Source organism: Xiphophorus hellerii, chromosome 20, assembly GCF_003331165.1.
Source record: "Xiphophorus hellerii strain 12219 chromosome 20, Xiphophorus_hellerii-4.1, whole genome shotgun sequence".
In the NCBI taxonomy this organism is placed as follows: domain Eukaryota; kingdom Metazoa; phylum Chordata; class Actinopteri; order Cyprinodontiformes; family Poeciliidae; genus Xiphophorus; species Xiphophorus hellerii.
Window position 1 is genome coordinate 18,044,859 of NC_045691.1, and position 9,961 is coordinate 18,054,819.

At 37.6% G+C, this 9,961-nt stretch overlaps 1 protein-coding gene across 2 annotated transcripts in view; it reads right to left on the reverse strand.

Annotated features, from left to right (window-relative positions):
* LOC116710526 (potassium voltage-gated channel subfamily B member 1) overlaps positions 1–9,961 on the reverse strand; it is a 43,086-nt gene that overhangs the window by 8,767 nt on the left and 24,358 nt on the right. The window lies entirely within an intron of this gene.

Consider the following 9,961-nt stretch of genomic DNA (forward strand, 5'->3'; position numbering starts at 1 on the left):
GCACAGCCATCAATTTTAGTCATAATTCTGGCTGGATATGTGATCACTTCTCTTGCAGAGCTGGCAGAGTTAACTTAAACTGGTTGGCATCCAAGCGCTGGTCCAGCTTGGGAGCATAGTACACAATTTTTCAGGAAGGCTGGCCATGCCAAAAGCTTAATGTTCACCTGCTTGATTCATCCCAGAACCAGCTCTGGTGTGTGTTTTGGATCATTGTCTGGTCTTGATCAGCCCAGAAATAATCGTGGATAAATCTTCAAGTGTCCTCAAGTGTCACTGAACACATAGAAACCAGATTTATATGACAATGGACCGAGAAGAAAGAAGACTGAAATTTTGAGTTGTGTATGTAGTCATGGAGAAAAGGATTGTGCTGACACAAATTGACTTATTTTCACAAATACAATCGGTATAGTTAGAGGGATATGGATTTAAATATATCGATTTTTAAATTGATATATTCAAAAATTGCTTTGAAACCTAAGTTTCAAAGTGACGCTTTGAAACCTAAGAACACTGCACTGACTCTTTTACACAAACTGTGAAAAATCCTTCTAAATCTTCCTGATCTTCCCCTCAAATCAACCTCCAGATGGCGGAAATAAGGACAAATAACCAAGAAAAACATTCATATCTTGAGACTAACTAGAAGAAGCAAACTTAAAGGGAATATGACTGAAATAAAACTGAAAGAAGGTACTGGATATTGGATATAAAATTTGTTTTTGTTCTGTGGTTCATTCTTCATTTGTTATTTTAGGAACATTTATTTTTTTTCAGGTCCGTAGATCAATACTGGGTATTCAATGTCTGAAACACAAATCAAACAGAATCATTAACTGTCTAATTTAGCATCTTTGCAGTTTTTTTTTAAGATTTGGCACACAAGGCAGCGGCAAATATGACAAACGAAAACTAAAATTAGCTCTGCCCCTGAACTACATGCTGAAAGTCATATACTGTACCTCCACAAAGTCATGTATATGGTGCTTCTTCAGGGTCAAAGGAAGGTTACTCTCCTGAGAAGCTCTGCTTCAAAGTGAAAAAGTGGTCCAGATCCTTCTGCTAGAATATCCCTACCAGAGATGTGTTTTTTAACGTTATACTGACCCATTTAACTTTCTGACCTTCCCATCAGCATTTCAAAGGAATCACGGTCAGAGCTATTATGAGTTCATGGCCAGGTTTTTTATTTTTTATGACTCTCTAAAATAATGTGAGAAAGTTTGTGACAGCAAAGTTTTCCACTTTGTTTTTTTCACTTTTAACATCTATCCCTGAGAGCTGGAAGTTACAAAAATCCCCCAGAAAGTTGTACAAAGCCCACCAGACACGGGCAGAGAGTCCGGCTGAGACTCTGACGAGGTACTCTGGACATTTCAGTGACCTGCTAATGATCTAATCTGCTGAGTACAACGGGGTCTAGCCTCGGTGCCGGGGATTAGCACGGCTGCACATAGTTGTGGCTGTACGGCTGTGCCACACCTATTATTTCTGTCCCACGATCGGTGTGAAATCCAACACAAGGTCACTATGGAGGCTGTGTCCCAGGCGACTGGTGTGAGTAGGATTATTCTCTGGTACCGGTCAGCGTTCATAAGCTTTAATTAAGGCTGACAGGTGACTGCTTGAACACCAACCTTGGCCTTTGAAGAGATGGAGGGGGACTAAGTGCAAAGAAACATTGCAATGGAGAGGATGGAAGAGGAAAGAGAATATAATTCACAAATTAAGAGATACAAAAAGACTGAACTCTATCAAAACCAACAAAACACTTTATGAATTACTCTAGAAACACATATCTGTTTGCAATGAAAGATAAAGCGTAGTTTCAGTGCTTTTTATAAATTCAAGATCTATTAGTTGGCTAAAAAAAGGTCTGGAGAGGTAGGATAACAGATTATGTGCACCAATTGAAAGGAAACAAGCCTTGTTTCTGAACTGCACTGTCCAGTGGAAAATACACTGATCAGATGAAGGCTTATCTCTGTTCAGGCTGCAGTGCAGTAAATGAATCATGCTGAATGCAACAGACAGCGCTGAAACCAAACTGTAAAGGCAATACACACAGGATGATTACCTTCTCCTGGTCACTTTTTCCACTTCTATCGTGGCAGTGAGATAACCGAGGTCAGCCAGACCGGATATTAAAGAGAAGTGATCTGACTAAAGATGAACACTCAGGCAGAAAAGGGAAATTTAACAGGGACACACAGTTCAGTGACGTGTCTGGGAGAGAGATAGCCTGATCTGTGGTTTTTAGCCGAGATATTTGAACATTTTCAGATGCCAGTCAGATGTTCAGTAACTGCCATTTTTTTCTGTTTCAGGTAATATATCTGCAAAGTCTTGGAGGTGTAGTGGATTTGTTTTCTAACTCAATGTCAAACTTATTCTTACTTGTTCAAATGTGTAATATTACTATTGATATTTAGATAAATGTCCCTCAGCAAGTTGTAGAAAAACTAAACTGATTGTTGTTTGGACACTCTTCTTATTAAAAGTTTTACAGCTAATGTAAATAGCCTGAATCATGCTTGGAGCTCACTTTTAGGTATATACCATACATTTTCAACAGAGTTGCAGACAGCTTAATTCTAAAACCTTAACATAAATCCAGGTTTAGATCAGGATTTTTTATAATCCAAAGAGCCACTTTTACAAAGAGTCCCACAAAGAGCTAAATATGTTGTTTAGTGCAGCAAATGTCACACGACCCATTGGGAAAAAAATGTACTCTAGGAAAAGTGTGATTTTTAAAGAACCATCCTTTAATTTATTTGTTATTAGTTAAAGAAAATAAACAAATGTGCATACATTTTCTGCTATTTGATGTCGACATTTATGGAAAATATGTAAAAAACCCCCCCCAAAAAACAATTTAAATAAAAACACAGCTGCCAACCCAGAAAGGTTTTGTGGTGGAAATTCAATGCAAAAACTGAAAAACTGCTAAAACCTGCATTTGTTTTTATGCCAAAGTTATGAGAGTCACTGAGGAAGGTGCAGAGGATGTGCCACCTCAAGAATACAGAAAATACACATCAAATTCAAACAAGTGGTTTTAATATTTTTTTTGATTCTGAAGTTGTATTTTTATAAACAACAGTCAATGAAATGCAGAAGTTATTTTGACATTAGTGCATGTGATGAGTGTGTGTAAACATCTCAGCACCATAACAATGCAACAAAGGATGCAATAAATCATCAATAAATCATCAAGAAATCATCTTATTCTGGCCATCAGGGGCCCTCCCAAGAGAGCTTGACTTGACACGCAGAATATTTAGATGTCGAAACATATTTATATATATATATATGTAAGACATTCATTGAGAAGGATAAAATATTCTGTTTTGAAACGAAGGGGGATTTAAGGGATTTAAGTGCTCTGGTTGTGTTCACACAGAGTGAAACCTGGATTTAATGTTGTCTTCTGTCAAAATGTAATGCTGGCAAACTATTCATGTTTTTGTGTCAGTATTGGAGTCCCATTTTGTGCAGACAAATAAATTTCACTTAATGTTAATAAGTGGCTGTTTATGAACACAAACTATTAAGTGTGATCCTCCTTTTCTGAATCTATCAGTTTTTTACTGAAGAGCTGTACAGCAGACAAGATTTGTCCCAATTTATTTCTTCATTTGTTGCTCGTTATGTAATCAAGTGACTCATGTGAGTGGCAAGCAAAACCCATTCCAATTGGCTTACTTGCAAATAATAAAAATAGGAGTGTTAAATGCCCAAAAGAACATTATTAGTGGTGGCTGATGGGCTTAACTTAAAGTTAGGCCCCATAATCAAATTCTGCTTTGGTCCCTGTACAATCTATGAGGAAGAATAACAGAAAGTCTCTGTTTAAGAAAGGCAAAGTTAAAAACTAAGGCTCTGTGTTGTTTATAGTTTGTGTTTCCTCATCAGCTCTTAATGGCAGGCTCAGTCAACCACCTATTTTCAAAAGTAGAGATACTTCCTCTGCACAGTCCTGAAAAACACTTCATCTCCACCAAACACAAACACCTATGCATAACACACTTACATAGGCACTCCCACCACAGTAATTAGCTCCAGGCATCTCTTCCATACAAGCCGAGGGAGGAAGGAGAATGAATATTTAATATCATGCTGAAGAGCAAACTATCCCAGTCTTTGGAAGGGGAAGGCATTAGTGGATCCTCACTGAGCCATTAGAGACTGCAGAGTCAGAGCGGTAGCCTAGTTTCCACAGTTTTCCCTACACATGGTTACCTCAGCTGTCTGATCAAAGTAAGGATGAACAAGGAGGTTTCCCTTGACACAATCACTGTCCATTCAAAATGAGGAGTGTCACTCTTATTTGCTGTGGAGACGAGTTCTGCTCCATTTCCAGGGCTTTCAGAAAACATCATGATTTTTCTGGTGGTTTTTCCAAAATGATAATTTAATCCTATTCTGCACAATCTGGATTATATAATTCTGTGAAAAGACATTTCTTGTTTCTTTTTTTTTTATCATCAAATTTAAAAGTTTGGAGTCATCAAACAAACATTTATATCACACAAAGATAACCCAAGTAAAGAGTTATCTGAATAAAGTCTTACTATAGTCCTCAAGCAACATTAGACGCATCTCTGGTCCAACACACCTGAATCCAAGGGTTTAATTACCTTCTCAACATATAAGTTCTGCAGAATCCTGATAATGACCCAATGCTTTGACTTTGGGGTTGAAAAAAAGTTGTAACACGCAACTGAAGTTTGACCATTTATTGTTTATGCCCAACTCTTCTGCTAATTTGCCTAATAATCACCTTCTATCACCTGCTAAACTTAAATGATCAATTTTTATTTTATTTAGAATATGCTTTACTTCAGTTGTAAATAAACTCAGCTGCTCAATGTGACAAAGAAGCAAACATAGGAGAAATCTGTAAGCGGGAAATACATTTTTACAGTGCTGGTCTTGAAAGGAGAGAAGAATGAGGGCAATCAGGGTGAAGATTCAAATGAAAATTGTAGAGGTGTGACAAAACAAGTCACGACAAGATCATCCTGTACCAGACTTATGGGTTTCCCTTGTGTCAGGCTGCGTGAAGCACTGATTCACCTTTGTCTCATATCATCCTAACTGGATTTGCTTTTTCTCACCACAAGAGCTGAATAAATAAAGGGATCGTCACTCAGTGACTCACTCATTTCATGTTTTTGTCGACAAGCGGAGTCCAAGATGGTATCTCTAATCCTCTTACAACGCTGCTCCTGTGACTTGACAGTATATTCCCTGAGCCTGTGCACTGAAAGCCGCCTATTTTCCTACAGAGCAGTCCCTCTGCAGGATACTGGGTCATTTGTTTTGGTTTTCCATTAGAGGCCTCAGCGGAAAAAATAGATGAAATTACACAGGCGGTAAACAAAGGGGAGAATCCTCTTCTCACCAGGGAAGACAGGAGAGGCCTGCTGCAGCTGCAAACACATCCTCCCAGGGCTACAGTCACCTTCTTGGAAACTTCCACCTGAGGACTGTGGTGCAGCTGCTCTCCACATTTAAGCCACTTAATTTATAGTTCTTCCCTTTTTATTTCACCTGAACTGCGTCTAAATAAGCTGTCTTTCGTCTTATTTGTAAAAATTGACAGGGTTGAGCTGAGGAAATATGCATCCTTTAAATTTTGGGTCACAAACGGATTAAAAAGAAACATCTGATTGTTATTTATTAAATCTGTTTCAACTGTATATTTATCACTTCGGTATGGAGTGAGTAGCCTGCAGAGTAAATAACTTTTCATTTAGTGCAGATAAGTGGCTTAAAGAGCAACGGAGAAGCAATAAGGCTTGAGAGATTAGGCCAACACCTGCTGATAGTACATTTCTGGTTTTGGTGTTTTTATGAAGTCTAATGAGTGGAAGAAAAAGGTGGAGAACTACAACACATGTCACGTGTCAAAGTTTCTCATTATTTCCACAAAAAATATGATTATTTGAAAAATGTCTCGTCTGATTTGCTGGAGTTATAAGTTAGTTCAGAATAGACTTTGATCTAACCAGCAACAACATTAACATCCTGTTTCCTTTAAAACGCAGATGATGATCTATGAAGTTTACACACTCACTGGCCATTTTATTAGGTACACCATACAAGAACTGGGTTGGACCACATTTTCTCTTCAGAACTCTGTTAACTCGTTATGTCACAAATTCAACAATGTGTCAAACACATTTATCAGAGACTTTGGCTCATGCGGACCTGACAGCATGATGCAGTTGTTGGAGAATTTCTAGACGTGCATCCGAGATGGAAACCTGTTCCTGCACATGCTAGAGATGTTTTGCTGAATTGAGATGTGGTGATTGTGGAGGCCATTGGAGTTCAATGAACTCGCTGTAATGTTCAGGAGGTTTGGTTTGAGATAAATGGCGCTTTGTGATGTGGTGCATTATCCTGTTTGAAGATGCTAACAATTTGGTCTTAAAGAGATGAACAGTAACAATAACTGTGTGAGATGTGATGTTTAAACAATGGTCAATTGTTCCTCATTCATTACACCACCACCACCAGTCTGAAACCTTAATGAAAGGCAGGTTATTAATGCTTTTGTGCTGTTTGTGCAAAATTATGACTATGCCATTTGGAAAATTTGGTGGACCAGGCGATGCTTTTTTCAATCTGTTGTTGCCCAATTTTGTTGTGTCTCTCTGTGTTGAGAGTTTAAAGATGATGTCCTCCATAATCCTGTAGGCATTTTCTTTACTCCAAAAAAAGCCCAGTCGTATGTAGTGAAAAACTTTAGCTAATGAATTTTTAATGTGGTTGAAAACCTATCGACAGTTTCTAATTACAGTCTAAATGTTCTCGTGTATTCCTGAAGCAGAAAGAAAAAAAAAAACTGGTTCAAAACAATTTCAACTTCGCTCCAAAGAGCCACACAGATGTTTTGTCCTCCTCATTTGCCAAATTTCACCTTGCCCGACAGCTTTCTCTTTCCCACCTCAAACTGGGAGCAGAAGCCTGGGCCTCTCCACTTCTGTCGAGTGAGGAGAAGTCAGGGAGATAGATTGCCGAGCTTGAGGCGACTCACAGGACGTGTCCTTTAAAAAGTGTGAAGGTGGTGCTAAAACGATGAGCAACGAAGGCACAGTGCATGAAATGGTTTGCATACATAGGTGGTTTACAGCATTGTATACTAATCTGTGAATGTAACCTGAAGGTAAAATTAGTTTTATTTATGGGATTTATTATATTTAGTTTAATCAAATTAAAAATGTACTTGAAATGATGAACATCATCTATTCATGTTTGTAATATATATATATATACAGTATATATATATATACAGTATATATTTCTGAATAAATAGAATCTGACAATGGTTTCTGAAATTCCCAACAGTCTCTATGTGCACAGTCTGAAGTCTTTAAAAGTACCTGTCGGTGCTCTTAAGGGGACTGAAACATTTTTTTTTTTCCAGTACGGTGAAAGGATGAGAAAAGGAGTAAAGGTGACATTGTGAAAAATGAGGACATGGGAGAAAAATAAATTGAGTGTGTTTCTTGTGGACGCCTAATAACAACCAGAAAATTGTACCAACCTTGGTCCCCTGTTAGGGTCAGAACCCTCCATAAAGCTTACACTGTCCCCCACAGGCCGTTTGTCTTAGAAACACTCAGTATTATGTGTCAAAGGTTTGCATATAATTGGTAGGTGTGTATTTTGACAATACAGTCCCTTTTGAGATGTGCTGAATGAAAATACATGTATGTACATTACATGTATTTCAGACACTGAACTTTCTCTAAAAAGAGTAAACTTCTACTGAATTATCAACTTCTAGGTAATTTCTCATACACGTAACTATAACAAAATAATGTACATTACCTTTTGGCAATTTGAAATCAACAATAAATGTGAGACAATCTTGACTTGAGAATATTTGCAGTTTTGTTTCTGGCAGAAAAGAGTCACCTTTTTGTGTAATCACAAGAAAGTATCATATGAGGTGAAGTGGGCCAAACTCTTGGTGAACCATGTGTTGTCTGTTCACTGCTGAGACCTAAAGACACTCAGGTCATATAAACAGCTGAGTAAAGCTGTGGTAAACCTCAGTGTGTGAGTGCAGCCTTTCTTCTAGTCTGGAGAAAAAGAAAAACACACAAACAACCTGCATGGCTGAGCTCCACTAATGGAATAAGTACAGCCTCCTATGAGACCTCCCCTACTTGTAAGAGGTATACAGTATTTTTAAAAGTTTGAAAAGCAGTGATGGATCACTACATACATGACACACTTTTACTAAAATTACACTTATTGGAAGCTTTGTCCTCAATACTTTTATTCTTGTTTGCAAACTAAAGTTTGCTGATTTCTATACAATGACAAAATATCTGTGTTAATTGCTTTCTTCAGCATCAGGGCAAAGTTACTTTTGTAGTGATTTTTAGTTTTTCTGAGGCTTAAAATGAATTGTGAGTGTTACAGCATCTACAAATGTGTTGAAAGGTAATGCAAACCACATTTGCAAGTGTTGAGACATGGTAGTGGTTTTAGACTGCAACGTTAGTATTTGAACATACAGTATTTATAATGAATAGGCTAAAACATTATGTGGCACAATGGCAAATTTTATCACAGAAAATTATAATTTATAAAATATGGTGTCACTTATGACTCACATTTTGTGTCATAGTAAGCAAAGTTCAGTCAGAGGTTCAGATGGGGGGAAATAGCTAACTCCTCCTGCAGACACGGTTTGAGTATTAAGCAACAACAGACCAATATCCTTATACATTTTTTGTTGCAGAGTAATGGCTTTTTTCCATGTCCTTTTATTAATTTTCTACCTATCTTCATGATGTGCGAAGCTCCATCATGCGGCTGCATCCAGACCGAAAGCCTGAAATGACAAAACTGCATATGGCGGTGTCTGCTGACACATAATTAGCATTCAACAGTGTTCCTGTCTGTGGTGGTGCAGCAGCCCAGCGAGGTCAGCGTTTACAACAAAGAGCAGATGTCGCCGGTTTCCTGTGACACGATTGGGTGTCAGCATTGAGCGGAGAGAGTTACCACGGCAGCTTACAGTGAAACAGGAGGCGCCTGTTCAAATCCTCGGTTCCACTGAGTAAATTAAAGAAAGATAAGCTCTAGACTCAGGTGTAATTAAATTAAGAAGTACAGTACGTTAGTTAGATAAGGAGTATTGCAGTTACTTTATCTGAGGGCTAACTTTAAATTAAACATAAAGCTGTAAATTTACTCCATGTAAAATCACCTATAGTTTGTATCATTTGAAAGTAAATCCTGAAGAATCTTCAGTGAATGCTTAATAAGTATTTCATATTCAAACCTGTTTTGTCTTGCAAAGGAAATAAACAAAAATAGTTTAAACTATTTATTTTTATATTTTTGACAGAAACATGAGACTTTCTTCCATTTTAAACCTTATTGCTATAACGTATCAGTACAAATAAAGTTTTAAAAAGTAAAATATGACACACTTTTGAGCTGCTGTGTTTGCCTGTGTATACGTAAATATACAGTATGTAACATTTAAAGTCTAGAATCCTACAGACCGTGACGTTGGAGCCATTTTAAGTATTCAGCAAGCTTGAGTGATTAAATTTTTAACAGTGCAGACTGAGTGTCTGCATAGAATAGAATGAGATTAAATAATGTCATCATTTGTACATGCAAAAAGTCCAAATATATGTTCGGTGTTTGTGGTGTCTCTAAATGACAATACTCATTCTAACATTTTTTGACATGTCCAAAAAATTAGTGGCAGTCATTGTTAGGTAGAAACCAGCCCCTTGTTCTACGTTTTGCTTAGACGGTGAGAAACGGTTGCTTCCAGGAGGCGTGGACTCTGTTGAAGTTTTAAATTTTACCCAATTTCTAATGTTTGGCTGTGACATGTGTAATGCGCCAGTTACACATTATAAAGCTTAGCAGAAATTGCTTGCGCTGTAAACTACCCTCCTCCAGAAGT